The sequence below is a fragment of the Varanus komodoensis genome, unplaced genomic scaffold (genome assembly GCF_004798865.1).
Source record: "Varanus komodoensis strain SLA01 unplaced genomic scaffold, ASM479886v1 scaffold13_3, whole genome shotgun sequence".
Classification (NCBI taxonomy): domain Eukaryota; kingdom Metazoa; phylum Chordata; class Lepidosauria; order Squamata; family Varanidae; genus Varanus; species Varanus komodoensis.
The window spans coordinates 1,480,059-1,495,781 of record NW_025335409.1 but is presented as its reverse complement, the minus strand read 5'-3'; the positions used below and the strand labels follow the sequence as shown (position 1 = coordinate 1,495,781).

At 38.7% G+C, this 15,723-nt stretch overlaps 1 protein-coding gene across 4 annotated transcripts in view; it reads right to left on the bottom strand.

Moving 5' to 3' along the window:
• PLXNB2 (plexin B2) overlaps positions 1-15,723 on the bottom strand; it is a 331,034-nt gene that overhangs the window by 241,687 nt on the left and 73,624 nt on the right. For all 4 annotated transcript variants that reach the window (XM_044423441.1, XM_044423440.1, XM_044423443.1 and 1 more), the window contains exon 2: positions 2,741-2,922. The gene's annotated coding sequence lies outside the window, so the exon portion shown is untranslated. The remainder of the gene's footprint in view (positions 1-2,740; positions 2,923-15,723) is intronic.

The window sequence follows — 15,723 nt, the reverse complement described above, 5'->3', positions numbered from 1 at the left end:
TTCAGAGGCAACAGCAGTAACACTTATGTTATTAATAGTTAGCATTGTGCAGAAGTGGAAAACCACATCTGTCAATTTCTTACCTAGAAAACCTATGAAGAAACTATCCAAAATGAAACAAGAGATAGTACCAGAAAATGAGACTCCCAGGGTGGAAAGCATGGAAGAGCAAAGGAAAGTACAAACAGTGCTGTTACTAATTACACAAGTAGATTCAAACAAAAGGAAGTCTAGTGGCTGACATGCACAGCACATACAATTGGAACATGGAAGGGATGAATCAAGGCAAACTGAACCAGAAAGCAAGAAATGGTATGGTTAAACATCACAGTATATGGTATGAGCAAACTAAAGTGGACTGGAATGGGATTTTTTTTTTCAGTTAGACAAACACAAAGTGTTTTACTCTGAAAGTGAGAAACTGAGAAGAAATGGAGTGGCTCTAATACTGGATTACTGAAGTAACACAGGTAGTAAGGAGTTATCATGCAAAGTACAACTGAATCATATCAATTAGAATTCTCAGAAAATCTATCAACATAGCCATCATTCAGATCTACATTCCAACAACAGAAGCTGAGGAAGAAATCAGTGTTTTTTTTTCAAGTTATTGTGTGTGTGTGTGTGTGTGTTGTGTAGGTTTAGTTTTGCAACTTTTAATGATATTTTAGTATGTTTCTAATGCTACATACCTTTATTGGCTTTTTGTTTGCTCATTAATGTGGTTTGTGAACTGTTTGTTTGTTGGGCAATATAGAAAACAAATGGATAAATAAATGTTTATGCAAGCATCCAAGGAAAAAATGTAACACACCCAGTAGATTATCCTGAAAGAAATGGGGGTTTCAGTACTTGATTAGCCTCATGTGTAAACAAGAAGCTAGAGTTAAGGGAACATAAAGGAAAAACAGGATGGCTTCCTATAGGCAAAGACATTAAAAATAGTGTATATTCTATCCCTATCTGTAGAAGATATCGTAAGAAAACTGGATTAGGAAGGAGTGAAAATTGGAAGAGGACACATCAATAATTTAAGATATTCAGATAATACCATATTGCTGACAGAAAGTAGCAATGAATTGAAATGGTTCCTCGTGAAGCTAAAAGAAGAAAGTGCAAAAAGCAGGACTGCAGCTGAACAGCAACACAAATCATGACAGAAGATTTCTACAGCTTGAAATTATGAAATGTTTTGCATACATGGGCTCTGTCAATTCAAATTGAGGCTGCAGCCAAGAAATCAGAAGATACCTGAAACTTGGAAGGGCAGCAATAAAGTAACTAGAATAGATCATAAAGTGTAGATCCATAAAGACATTTTACTAGAGACCAAGGTCAAGATCATCCACTGCTGCATTCGTGTTCACTGTGTATGGATGTGAGAGCTGGACAGTGAAGAAAGCTGACAAGAAAATGGATGTGTTCAAAACATGGGGCTGGAGAAGAGCTTTGCAAATACTTTGGACCAACAGAATGATGAACTGGTGGATCCTAGAGCGAATCAAGCTAGAACTTCCCCCAGACAGAACTGAGCTGTTGAACTTTGCACACATCAGAAGAAGGCAAGACTCATTGCAGAAGACAAAAATACTAACAAAGTTGAAGAGAGAAGAAGAGGAAGATCAATTATCAGATGTCTTGATTCATAAAGGAATCCATACCCTTGAATTCACAACAGCTGACTACACTGTTGAAGACAGGCTGTTTTGGAAGGCCATCCATAGGGTCACTGTAAGTTTGTGATGACTTGATGCCAGTGATGTGTTCAAAACCTTTACTCCAACTCTTGAGTCAAGTCTCAAGTTTTTACTTTCAAGTCCAAGTCAAGTCTCAAGTCAACGCCAGAAATGTGAGCCGTCTCAAAAACCAATTTTAACAGAAAAAAGGGAGGTGGTGATGGGATGCATGAGGGGTGTTGATGGAAGCATTGTAACCTGCCCCCAGTGCACTTCATTCAGTGATGCACTGAAGTTCTTTCCTTCAACCACATTTTATTTTTAAAAAGCTGTGCTGTTATTTTGAATTTGATGCTAGTGCTCTGCAGTCTGCCCTGAATGATGACTGATAAATAACCCCAAAATGAAGGCTGCTGCACTTCCTGCCGAGGACAACAAAGTGCACCCAAAAGAGCTGAAGGCTTCCCCTTATATCGCGACCCCCCCCCCCGCCCCAACCTCCTTTATACCTCCACCCCACTGCCTCCCTCATGCCAAAAATAAAGAGCTGAAGCCTTGACTCCCCCATCACAACCCCCTTCTCCCCATGCTGCCCCCACCCCTTGACACTCCCTCCCTCCCACTGCCTCTGCTGTGTTTGTATCTGCCTTCCAGGATATCCTGCCACACAGTAAGCCCAAGAGCAAATCCCTCTAAAAAAATTTAGAAATCTCAAGCTGAGTTGCTCGCTCATTGCTCTCAAGTTGAATTGCTGACGTAACTTGAGTCAGACTTAGTAACAAGCCACTTGACTCAAGTCCCCAACACTGCTTGATGGCATGTAACAGCAGCCGCAGATTATTACCCTCAAACAGGCTTCAAAAAGAAGTGCAAAATCTCATGAGATGTCCAGATTAGTTGGTAATTCTTAGAGCTTCAGTGGTTACATATTGGGACCTGATCTTGTAAAATCTTAAGAGATAATATAGACTTGGAAAGTTTTTTCCAAGCATAGAACTCTTTTACCATATAGCACATTGCTACTTTTCAGAAGTTAAAATAAAGTAATTTAAATTAGTTCTTACCTAAAGAAGTCATACAGTAATGTCTGCACTTCAGAACTGGAAAGAGACTTCACTGCAGGTTTTCTTCAAATACCATAAAATTCTCTGAAACGAGGAAGATGGTGGATGGATGTAAGCATTTCTTTTGCCCCTTCAGAAATTTCACTAGCTCCCACAGCAACCCTAAGATGGGATGCAAAAATCTGTCAATAAAGGAAAAAAATAAAATATTGTAAAAATCAAAAGCCAGACAGATGCTAAAAGTAACAGTGCTAAATGTTTACCCAGCTGGCCATCTAATAAAAAGCAATCATAGACACAAATCTGAAGCAATCCCATTCACCCTTGTGCTGTCTTTGCTGGCAAAAGACATAGTCACCAGTAGCTACAGTTCAATTCAAAGCCTTGAGGAACTGTTCTAGAAGGGACAGCCTATTGGCCAAATATGATGAGATACTCCACGGAGGCAATTTCAAGCTGGCACTTAACTACCAAGAAGCCCTATGTCTGTTTCTAGTAAGATTTCCCACAAGAAGACCTCCAGACTTTAATTTGCTTCCCAGGATAAGCAAGAACCCAGAAGATGGTGTTCCCTCAGAAAAGTATCTATTGGGAAGGGGGCTGAAACAAGGAACCGCAAAAGTGTTACCCTTGTTGCTGCAGGGTACCCAATAACAATTACCCTTGTTATTGTCCCTTTTGTTTTGTACAGTACGAGTGCTTTTGATTCAAAGGATTGTGATTATATGTGGAAATGCATTCCTGCTGTTTCATTCTGTGCAGGACTCATCACTGCGCTATGCCCCAGTGCTCCCAAGGTGAGGCTACAGCAACCTTCTCAACCAACTGCCTCTAGATGTTGAGAAATACAACTTCCATCAAGTCCAACCAATGGACAAGCTGGCAGGGAGTTGTAGACTAAAACATCTGTTGGGTACCCAGTTGAGGAAGCAGGCATGACCAAAGAAACAAGGAAAATGCAGGCTGGCTAGTGTATGAAGTCATGAGTCTGAGTATGAAACCGAGTATGAGTTTGTGCCAAGCCTTACAGGCAAGCTTATACTAATGTAAGAACTTGTCTTTCATCTGGATAGATGTATATGTATTTTTATATTTAAATATTTTTTTGCTTTATTTTCACAAAGTGCTCTTCTATGAAGGCAGAAACCACCCTTCCAAAACAGGTTTCTACAATTAGGAAGACAGACTATTTAACCATTGTTAACCATGTTGAGAACTACTAGTAAAAAATATGGAACTTAAAAATGGAAAGAAATTGTAACTGAATACCATTCTATCTCCAATAATCATTGATGATTATACATACAAATGATCATTTTTGTATGTATCATGCAGATATCTCAACCACCACAATCCTATTAGGTTAAATGTTAGCAGAACTCATTAAGGATATTTTTAAGTAGCCTGCATACAATTTTTTAAAATAAACTATAAATTGTAACTACAGCAACCAAATTCATATAGTTAGTTGATATAATTTCATCCAAGAGCATAAAAATTGAGAAGATAGATATAAGTTCACATTGTCATTTACCAAGTAAGAATAATGTGAAAATTAAGAATGGGTCATAATGCACTGTTATTAGCCAACAAGCAAGCAAGCAAGCAAAGAATAGTTTTGTCAGCTTCCCAAATAAGAACAAGAAAAACATGTCTAGACTACACATATTAATGAAGTTTCATAAAACCTACAACCTTGACAAGAAGTTATATAGTAAAATTGCAAGTAATAACTGTGTAGATGAGGAATTCAGGAAACTATTTCTATCATGGACTTGTTCTATACAACAGTTTTTAGTACTAATAACACACAGGCAAACAATATAGAAATACGCATACCCCGACCAAATTCCTCCATTTTTCCAGTGAGTGCAATCCTTCCATTTTATTGAAAAGTTATCACCACCACATCTAGCACATATGACATTTTCCAATCAAAGTCTAAGAGAAACACTGAGAACAGTATATGAAATTTTGTTCTCTTTTATGGTCTCCACGTTCTGTCTCCAACATCAATTACGTTCAGACATGAAAAAATATAGCAGTTCAGATACCAGTGGTATTTGCTTCTGGCATCAGATGCCACATTCCTCTTTGTCCACAAACAAAATTGTACAATGTTTCCAACAGTAGCTGTTTCAAGGACAAGAGTAAGAAATGGTGTGAAATGTATTGAATGACAAAAAATCCTATTTTACTGTAACAGTCCATATTAAAAGATTTGTTATGAATTGACATTTATGGAATCTAATTAGTTAATATTTGATATTTGTTCCTATTCTTGCAAAACACAACAGAATTTGAGCTTCGAAACCAACGGTAACTCTCTTCCAAATTGTTTTGCGTATTAAATACTGTATGAATTGATACAATCTCTTTCTTCCTCCCACAAATGACTTTCACCCATTTCTCCAACTACTTCATACTGTTTGAACACTGAGTAAATATCTTTTATTATCTCATCTTACTTAAGACTCCCATTTAAAATACACTCCACAACTGCCATCCATGTAGAGAGATTTCAGTAGACTTCCTACCACCACTGGCCATCTAATCTGCCTCTTGAGATACTTTTTTTTAATGTCAACTATGCAGCTTGAAGACTTCAAGAAGGCTTCAAATGTGCCCATGGGACTTGGTGTGTGCAAAACCTGACTTGGTCTCTTCTACCAACAAGGAAGTATTCCTTGCTCGCAAGTCTAATTCTTTATTCTGCTTGCACATCATACCTTCCAGCAGTAAGGAGAACCGGGCAGTCTCCTAAGCTTTTGGCATGCAGTAGGAATCATACAGAGCTTTCAATCATGTTCTGTGTTAGTAAAGTTAAGTTTGGTTTAATACAGATGCCAGTGAAAAGAAAAATGCAACATGCTTTTTTAAATCAAAGTTCAAGTATCTAAAAAATGCATTTCAAGTTTCCCCAGATGCTTAAAAATGTATTTTATCAATTTTTAAACGATTAAAATATTTACAAAGCATATACTTATCTGGGAACAGTCAACAGCTGAACAATGCATATTGTTACTCTCCAAAGGTCTGGAGCCCTCCCTTGGTCCACCTTATAAACTCTTTTACACCAGTCTATGGGAAGTCTTTTCATGAAAATCATGACAATCAATTACAGTCAAAATTTTGCAGCACAAAACATCAGCTACACAACACTGGGACCTTAAATGGCACAGTGCAATATGCTATGTTAAGTGCAGCTACCAAATGAGCTTCAATTGACCCTAATAATCATCACTGGAATAGGAGAAAATAATTATATATTTGTCAAAGAAAGAACAATTTCTGAACATTTGCATAGGCAAAAGAACTGCCTCAGTAGCCTTTTGTGGTTTAGTCTGTATTGTTAGTAGGCAGTAAATGAGCTAGAGTAATGCAGATGGAACACTTAATATTTGCAAAGAAAAGGAAGCAGGGGATGGTGCTAGACTAGACACTCTGATGCCATAAGACTCATATGGTGAAATAAATGTCTGTCTTAGTATAAGCAATTTGTTTAGCACTTCCAGCTGAACAGAGAAAAAATAGATACCCAATGATAAAATTTTAAGAATAAAGAGAAGGGGTAGTAAAGGGGGGGGGGAATTCTTGAGAAAACCACTTAAGTTGCATTTTTCTGCAGATGGAACAGAGGGCTTAATTTCCTTGGTGCATATTCTGAAAAAGAACTCAGAGCAATGAGTCCAGGGTTCATAATGCCATTGCCTCCAGAAATACTAAGCAAATTATCTCTGTATTCAGTAGTTGCACATGGTATCAAGACAGATGAGTGTGCTTTGAGGTGCAAGCCTACTATAATTTACTTTCCCCAAGGAACCATGTCATTCATGTGGTGACATAAAAAGAAGTTGAAATTGAGGAAAAATGCTGTGAAGAGCTGATCTCACTGTCAAATAGGCTTTTGAGGACATATTATACTTAGGACATAGTTAGATTTTCTATAGACATTTTAAGTAGTACAACAGAACTGGTTCATAGAAATGGCCATTCTGTGGGACAAGTATAAATACTGCATTGGGACACTCCACTCTTCTGAAAAGAAAGAAAGATTTGCCTTAGAATCATTATCTGAGTAGCAGTGAAATATGTTTTGTCTCCAGGTCCCACAAGAGTACCTCCTTCAAGCAAATTCTTGAAAGTGTGTGCTACTGCTTAACGTATGTTGTACACTTAACTAAGATGCATGGCAAAGAGTGGCTTTGCAGGATAGAACTGGAATGCAGGTAGGAGGTATGTTTGACCACAATTTTTATGAGAACTCGCCCTGTTTGTACTTCCTGAAACTAAGAGGCTGTTGGGGTCTGGGGCTGGGACGTGGGAGCCCAGACCAAAGTCAGATGTGGGCAATCGGCATTAGGACCAGGGCAACAGATCTTCAGACAAAACAGAGTCCAAAAGCAAGGTTTAATGGCAAGCCCAATAGCAAAGCAACATGGCAAGGCAGGTCACATAATGATGCTAAATACATGAGAAGAGGCAGAACACAAACTGTAAGGGAGGACATAAGTGAGAGACATGCACAAAAGGAAACAGAGGACCTTGTAACACCGAGGCAACATGGCAAGGCAGCATCTGCAGGAAGCATTAGGTAAGATGCAGGCACTTGAGGCAGGATTCATGGCAAGGCGAGATGCATGGCACAGCAGGGGTACACAGCAAGACAGGATATACAGAAAGGTAAGATGCAGCAAGGGACAGGAAAGATGCAGGAGCTGAACCACAGCCAGAAAATGAAGCAGAACCACTGAAGCAACACAGCATGGCGGGATATGACCAGCAAGGCAGAATCCAGACCAGGCAAGAGGCAGGCTGAACAGCGAGACAACATGGGAAGGAAGGAACCAAGAGTAGGAATGGTCAGGCAAGGTGCAGACACAACAGGAATCAGGCAAACTGCGTGTTGCTAAGGCAACATGGCACTATGCAGGAAAAAGAAATGCCTGCAATGCTAAGGCTACTTTTGGATGGAGGAGCTTGCTCTAATGTAGCTGTTCCCCCAGGATTCCCAGCTGGCGCTCATCAGCAGAATGAGCGGTCCAGCAGGGCCTGGGACCAATCCTGCAAATAGGGTGGTGGCTGCTCTGGTTAAACAATCAGTTTAAAAGCAGAATGAAGCTACTAAAGAGTAAGTAATGGTTTTTGTATCACTGGAGAAATACCCAGGAACATGGAAATGCATATATTTGTAAGTTAAAAGAAAGAGAATTAAAAAGTCAAAGGAAGCAGTGAAGGCCTATGAGATTCAAGGGCTTAAAAGATGGTAAAGGGCATAAAGGCAGCCATTTTCTGCAAAGGAACTTCCAGATTCACACTGAACACTAAAGAGAGGAACACCTGTCTTTATTGCTTCCTTTTACTGGGCTGTAGTAAGGCAGGGTATGCCCTACTGTCTAATCCATAGCAACCTAAGCTCCTGGATTTTTCCACTGTTTTTTATGACTAGCTCTCACTTCCATCCTGTGATAGAATTAAAAAGGATATAGTTGAAAAGAACATTATGTCTATGAAAAAGGTTTGGACACTGTTTGGATTTTTGGGAAAGACTGCCCAGTCTTCAACATGCAATATATGCTCAGTGTTGCTTGAGACATTAAAAATATAATTATGTAAAAGAGGGCATGGAACAACATGGAATGCATGTTTACCCATGCATTCTACCAAACACACTAAGTATCCAATAACTACATCTTCTTGCAATATGAATTCCATATGATAAATACTTGCTATTGCAAAATGTATCAAGTGATCCTGCATAAAGTATTCAAACCCCATTGTTCAAGAACCAGCACATCCAGCATACGAAGGTATGCAAGCCAGCCCCTCTGTCCATGAGCTACATTCAAATCTGCAGAAATAGATTAAAAATACAGAAACCAGACACTTAAGAGATGAAGACGGAGAAAGAGATTCCCCAAGACATCCAAATACATAAATACAATGGCTATTTGACACAATCTTTTTCTCAAAGACTCTCTGGATAAATTAAGACATAATGCTCAAGCAAGGTTCTGGCTAGCACTAGAGGAATACTTCTGCATCATATCTTTTAGAAAAATCTAATTTCCTAAGGGATCCCCTCACCTTTTTTGCTACTTCTGCATGATGAAGTGCTGAGATCTGAACTTCAAAGTTCCTGTTTGCCAAGATCCCAGTTGGAATGACTCATACTGGTTGATAGAATATCCACCCATCTGCCTTTTGGAAACAACTTTTAACCAGGCCAGATAGTACACCTGCAGCCCGGGATGTCCTGAGATCAACCAGGCATAAAGAGTTAAGGACTTCCTGGATCCAGGCCTTGGGGACAGGCTGTAAGGAAACTGACGGTTCCAAGGATAACACTTTAAAATTGCTCCCTTGCTGCTGTATTTTTCACTTTGTAATAGAATCATTTATTTTTCATTCCAGCCTTTTCAGAAGCGTGAAGATGTGATATGCTACCACTTGCCTCCATATTTACACAGTTGGTATTAAAGCAATGTTTTTTTTAACTTTGCTTTGATGTTTGTTCTTCTTTACCCCATTTCCAAAGAGCACAAAACAGCTGATGATAAGGATGTCTACTGCTATTTTCCACCATGCAAGGACAGAAGTGAAAATGAAGTTGTTTTTGCAGTTCAGATTTCCCATTTGGCACTATACCCTATTTATACAAAGCAGGTTGTACAGCTGCTTATGGATTTTCTGTGGAAAGCTTAAACTTTTTTTAAAGGTTATAATAACAAGATAACAAAGAAAATGGATGTCACAGCTCCTTGAAAAGAACAGAATGTTTAAATACAGTAGTCAAGTAAGAGCAGCAAAAAGGCATTTCACAAGAGTGGCCGGTGTGTATTTATTCCGATTTCCATTGCAAACTACCCCCTTCAGTGTTGTAATTCATAGTCATTAGTGTTACAGAGCCACCTATCAGAGTATATTTTCTTGTTACTAAGCAGTATTATGACATCCTCTAAAAGTATCTTGGAACTGGAATATCGATGGTCCATAGGCTCAGCCTAGAAACAGACAACATGTAGACTTTTTCCCTCTGAAGGCTTACATTCCAGAAGGCTCTTCCTTCACATAAAATGTTAGAAGGCATTTGTGGTATTCTGTGAAGGAACCTGAATATTTCTGTCATACGCCTGGTGAGTGCAAAGTATTTACCCTGCTCTGTTCAGTTAATTTTGCAATCTGCTTCCCAATTGGAACATGACTTTCATTAAAGTCTATGACCCACATAGATGCATTGCAAGTATGAAAGAATGTTATTAAAAAACTAAAAGCAAAGCAGTTATTCACTCTTACAAGTTGGTTGGCCATACATCCACTAAACGTAACCAAATGAGAGTCTGTGTGGTGTGGTGTGGTGTGGTGTGGTGTGGTGTTTACAGTGCTGAACTGGGGACTTGTGAATTCTGGGTAATGGTTCATATTCAGTTCATAGTCAGTCACTCACACTCAGCCAAACCCACCTTAGACGGTAACTGTTGTGAGGATAACTACATAAACCACCTTGGATTCCTTACAAGAGGGGAAAGGGTGGGATATAAATACAATGTCATAACAATAATGATAAAATATTTCAGATGGATAATAATTAGGAATGAAGGGCTAGAATAAGTAGCTTCTACCCTAGAAACTATTGACTTTTTTAAAAAAATGAAAAAAAAAAGCCCACTGTTGGAAGCATTCACAAAAGTACTTCAAAAATCCTTCTAAAGGTATGTTTAGCATGCCAATGACAAAGCTACTTCAAATTAAAAAAGAAAAACTTCACCAATGAGTTTAGGAACTTTTCTAATTTACTAAAGTGGAAATATTCTATCCCCATATATGATACAGTACTTTGAAATTATTTTCAGCTTTACATAATGATGACATCTAATTAGAGAGTTCCTCATTTATCTTCCACTTAAATAATTTAGAATTGGCCAAAGGCTAGGATGTATGATTTTAATACTGAGGGAAGAACCCTTTGGAGATCTAAGGGTCCAATTCACAACTGCCGACAGCAGAACAATAAACACTTCAAAGATAAGTTTGCTGGTGATGCTTCCCGTGGAATGCCATTCATGTTATTTCATAAAACTTTCACACCACCATTGCAAAGCACAGATAATGTAAATAGGATTTGTGATGAATATTTCTATAAACTTCCCAAGGAGTGGTATATGGAATCTCAACTGGAAACATTGGAAGCTTAGTAATGCCACTGTTGTTCTTTCCTGCAAAGTTGTGTTGTTGTTTGTCTGCATAGTATCTAAAGACATCTGCTTGTAATAGGCAGGCAGTACCATACAGACAGAAAGAAGCCATAAAGATACTTACAAAGAGTTAGATATGAAGATTCCAGTATTTTGGAAAGTGAAATTCTAACGCCTTATTTGCATAAAATAACAACCCATTGGTTGTTTAAATGATGGATTGTCAGGACTACAACTGAAGTAATGAGCAGAACCAAACAACCCAGAGTTGTTGTCATTCATTATTTGTTGCTGGCCTTTTTCCTGTTTTCCTTGGACTGTTTTTCTCACAAAATCCCAAAGTTCTAGGTCCTGGGAATGGTCTATTGATATTTATTATTTTATTTCTATACCACTCTATAGCTGAAGTTCCCTGGGAGGTTTACAATAGTGTATTAAATAGGAGAATAAAATGCAATAAAAATAGCATAAAAACAACAATGTTAAAATTAATTTAAAATTAATTCAAAAAAGCTTTAAAAACAGTTAAGGCCCTGCGAAGGAAAAGAATGATCTGGATAATCCCCTCAGGTGTATGGAAAACCAAGGAGATCTTTAAAGGTCTCCTCTTAAAGGGCTATCTTGTTCCAAAGATGAGGGGCCACCACAGGAAAGGTCCCAGAGAAAAGGCTGTAACCCTCTAAGCCTGTCATAGGGTTGGCTATCAGAGGAAGGCCCCACAGGCTGAGTGTAGTGTCTGAATAGATTGCTGTAGGGATAGGACTCTACCACGAATGGTGATTGCAGCTGATTGAAAGTTGAAGCAACAAGCTCTAGGAGGTAACACCAATGCATGGGTTAAACAAGTCTATCTAGCTCTTCTCCCATGGAAAAACCACTTAAGGGCACTCCTTGTAGTAATTCTACTGTGTTATGTATTGCTGTAAATTATCTCATGTGCAGCAGCTACATCACTATCTTGAATGGTGTTCCAAATTCCATATTCAAAATGAAAGGTGTGAGACAGCTGCCAAGACATCAGCACCTATTGTACTGCAGAAATGGCTGCTAGTTGTATCATACAGTCTTTTAAAAAATTAGTTAATACTGCACACACAGGTAGAGCTACTTGAATCATAGGGTTATAGAGGCTGTATTTGCATGGCATGACATCCCATTGGTGGTAACTATGGTATGGACCTGGACCACTTTCAGTAAGGTGGCTAGTGCATGGGCAGCATGCATCCCTGAAAATCCATCATTTGCTATATTGATGATAAATTGTCTTGTCATCTGAACCTATCAGTTGTCAATCTCATCATGTGTACAGGAAAGTGGAAGTAATGGAAAGTCCCCCCACTACATTTTAGGAAATCCCTTTTTCTGATCTCTGAAGTGACAGTCATTAACAGATCCTTGAAAGTGCCCAAGTGGCACACTGCAATGGTTGTTACACCTTTGCCCCTCTTTTTTACTTTTTGCAATGTATGATTTCCACAAATGTTTTTATTATTCTTTGCCAAATTTCCAAAGTCTCACATTTTCCAACTGCACTAAATACACAGCCTTGAGTCATCATTGCCTTGGATGGTGTCTCCTCTCAAGGTAGAAGCATCATGCACAGAGCCAGAACACTAATGTGTTAATACTTGGCTTTGTTTTTCACTTGACAGTTGTCAAATAGCTATTCGGCAAGTGATAAGAGATGCTGCATGGGGATCTTTCTTTCGGATCTGACTGTTCTCAGAGAACTCCAACTTCTCCAACCTTTCTCTAGACTTTCAGTGCTCAGGAAAGTAGGAGCTATTCCATTTACTGAAAGACAAAATTTTGACAGCTGTCAAAACAGAACTTTTTCTTTTAAGATGGAGTATTTGACAAAGCTATTTATTGTAAGCCATCCTGAGACATTCTGTAGAGGAAGGAATAGAAAAGATTTTAATAAATAAAATAAAGCTATTTGGTTTTGTTTTGGGGTTTGGTTGTTTTGACAGGGATATATACAAATTCCATAGTTGCATTTTTTTCATGGATGAGGTATCATGGTTGCAACCCAGGAAGCAGCCAAACAGATCCTGCTACAGTCTCTCCTGGGACACTCACGAAAAGACCAAGTAGGAGGATGTGGGAAAACCAGTGTAAGCCCCATCATCTGTTGTGTGCATCATAGGTTGTTACCCCTATTGTGCAGCTTATTCGGGTGGGTTGCAGTGTTTGGTGAACTTACCGAGAGTATTGGAAAAGCATCTGCATAAACTTCACTCACACTGGCTAATTCCCAGTGCCATCTTGGTGACAAGTGGATGTTTAAGCATTTGTAAACAAACTGATTTTTTATTCAGAGTAACATTCTGCAAACTCTCTAACTCTTCTTTACTCTGAGCACCCCCACATTATATAATTACCTGATTACTGAACACATCAATAAAATGTCTTTGCTTGAATGAAAAAACAATCCAAATTGCTGCTGCACAGTGCCAAGTTAGAGCAGAAGTGTTCCATTCAGCAGTTTCACTTGCCATGACTGCTGCTCTAAGGGTTTTATTGTAGATTACACAAAGGCAGACTGAACATTGGAAGGTGTGCTTTCAGTAAAATGAGGAAACACATTTGTTCCTGCATTGTATTTACATTTTTAATTAATTTATCCTTGTCTGTATCCAATTGGCACATACTTGTAGAACATTAGGTGGAAGGGATAGCGGAGTGAGTACAAGGAAGGCCAGAAAAATCACCTCGGTGTAGAAGAGGAAGTTCTAAGTGAGACATGGTTCACCAGTGCTCAGGGATGGAACCCTCTGTAATGGAAAAGTGGAAGATCGCTGCATTGTGAGCAGTTAGTGGCATTCAGCAATAGATCCTTTCATGCCTGAATCTCCCAATTAGCCAGCTGCACTCCAATCTTACTTTTGGAAATCTGCCTATTCCTTGATAGTTCTTGCCAGGCTTCAAGGTTGGCCATCTGTTAAGGGAGCGTTGTATTTTCTTAGAATATTCACATAACTTTAAGATATGAAATAGAAAAACCTCAGAGCTGACAGAGACCATGGAAGGTGCTATTTAGTGGCCATTAAAGGAGATCCACCTGTTACTCTTTTGAATTTCCTGGTGACTGCAGGGGGTAAGCATTGCCCATTGTGTAGTACAGCTACAATAAGTATCTGTTAACCTTCATTCTTCGGTTTGGTTGTTGCTTTCAAATCCAGTAAAAGAACTGTTGCTGTTGGCAGCACACCCTATCTTTAAGTGAGAAACCTCAGGAAAGGAATACTTGAAATAGTGATCAAGAGTCTGTGTCCCTGAAGCATGTAAAAGTGCATTTTATTCACCACTAACTGAACTCAACCAATTCCATACAATTTGGCAGAGGGATCTAAGGTTATTGTACAAGATTCAACTTCCGGCATGATTTGAGGATTTGCATTTGAAAAAGAAACACTGCTTCCAATTCCCTGTGATTCCATACCCCATAAAATTTTACATGACTTACATAATTTAAAGTTCATTAAACTTTGTGGAAATTTATTAAAAGGTTAAAAACCATGAATTTCCTGGATCAAATATGAATGCGGAGTTCTTGATCTGACAAAAGGGCATTGTGTAGGCAGTAAACACAGGGTGGAAACTGACCAGAAGATTAAGAAGAACCATGTTATATAAGAACAAGCTATAACCCACTATTTTGGTCACACAGTGGTCATCCAGGTACCTTTGAGAAGCTAATGAGGAAGAAACATGAGGCATACTGCTGCTATCCACTGTCTCATAGAGCTATTTTCCATTAATTTAAAGCCATCCAAGTTTGCGGCCATCACTACCTCTTTTGGTAATGACTTTCACAGATTTACTCTTATTAGGGGGAGAAAATATGTACACATCCATTTTCTTTGCACCATGCATAATTTAGTACACTTTTATCATGTCTCCACATTCTCTTCATTTTTTCAAGATAAACAGTCCTAGATATTGTAACCCATCTTCATAGTGGAATTGCTGCACCACATTTGTCAAAATTGTCAAAATTAATGGTTTTGCTAGTGCTTTTCCTGCAATTTTTCCAATTCTACAATATCTGCTTTGTAGGCACAGTGACCCAAGTGGCACACAGGATTCTGAGTGTGATAGCACCATAGATCTGTGTAAAGTGAATATGATGTTGGCAGTTTTCAGTGCCCTTCCTAATTGTACTGAACACTGACTTTGCCTTTTTCATAGCAGCTGCACATTAGGCCAACTGTGTATTACAACCCCAAGATCTCTTTCTTGACCAGCCACCAGTAATTGGGATCCCATCAGTATATATATGGAATTGGGTTTTGTTTTTTGTTTGTTGTTCCAATTTGTATCAGTTTATACTTGCTTACATTGAACATCATATGCTATTTTGATGTTCATTTTCCATGTCTGGAGCTCTTCACAATCCTCTCCTGTTTTAAGCATCCTAAATAAATTGGTGTCAGCAATTTAGCTACCTCACTGCACATTCCTAATTCCAGATCAGTTATGGATTAGTTGAAAAGCACTTGGTTCCAATGCAAATCCTTCTGGGAGCCCTCTACAAGGAAAACTTTATTCTCAGTCCCTGTTTTTTAGCCAGTTACCGATCCATAAAAAGCCTTCTCATCTTATTCATTGACTGCTGAGTTTGTTCAGGACTCTTTGATGACAAGTACACAAGTGGTAGGTGTCCACGTTCACATTCAAAGCGAGAAGAAAAATTATAAACTTTTGGAAGTAAAATATCACATTAACAGAGAGGCATCATAGTTTTCCTCCTGCTAATCTGAAATGGGAAAACAAAATGTAGGC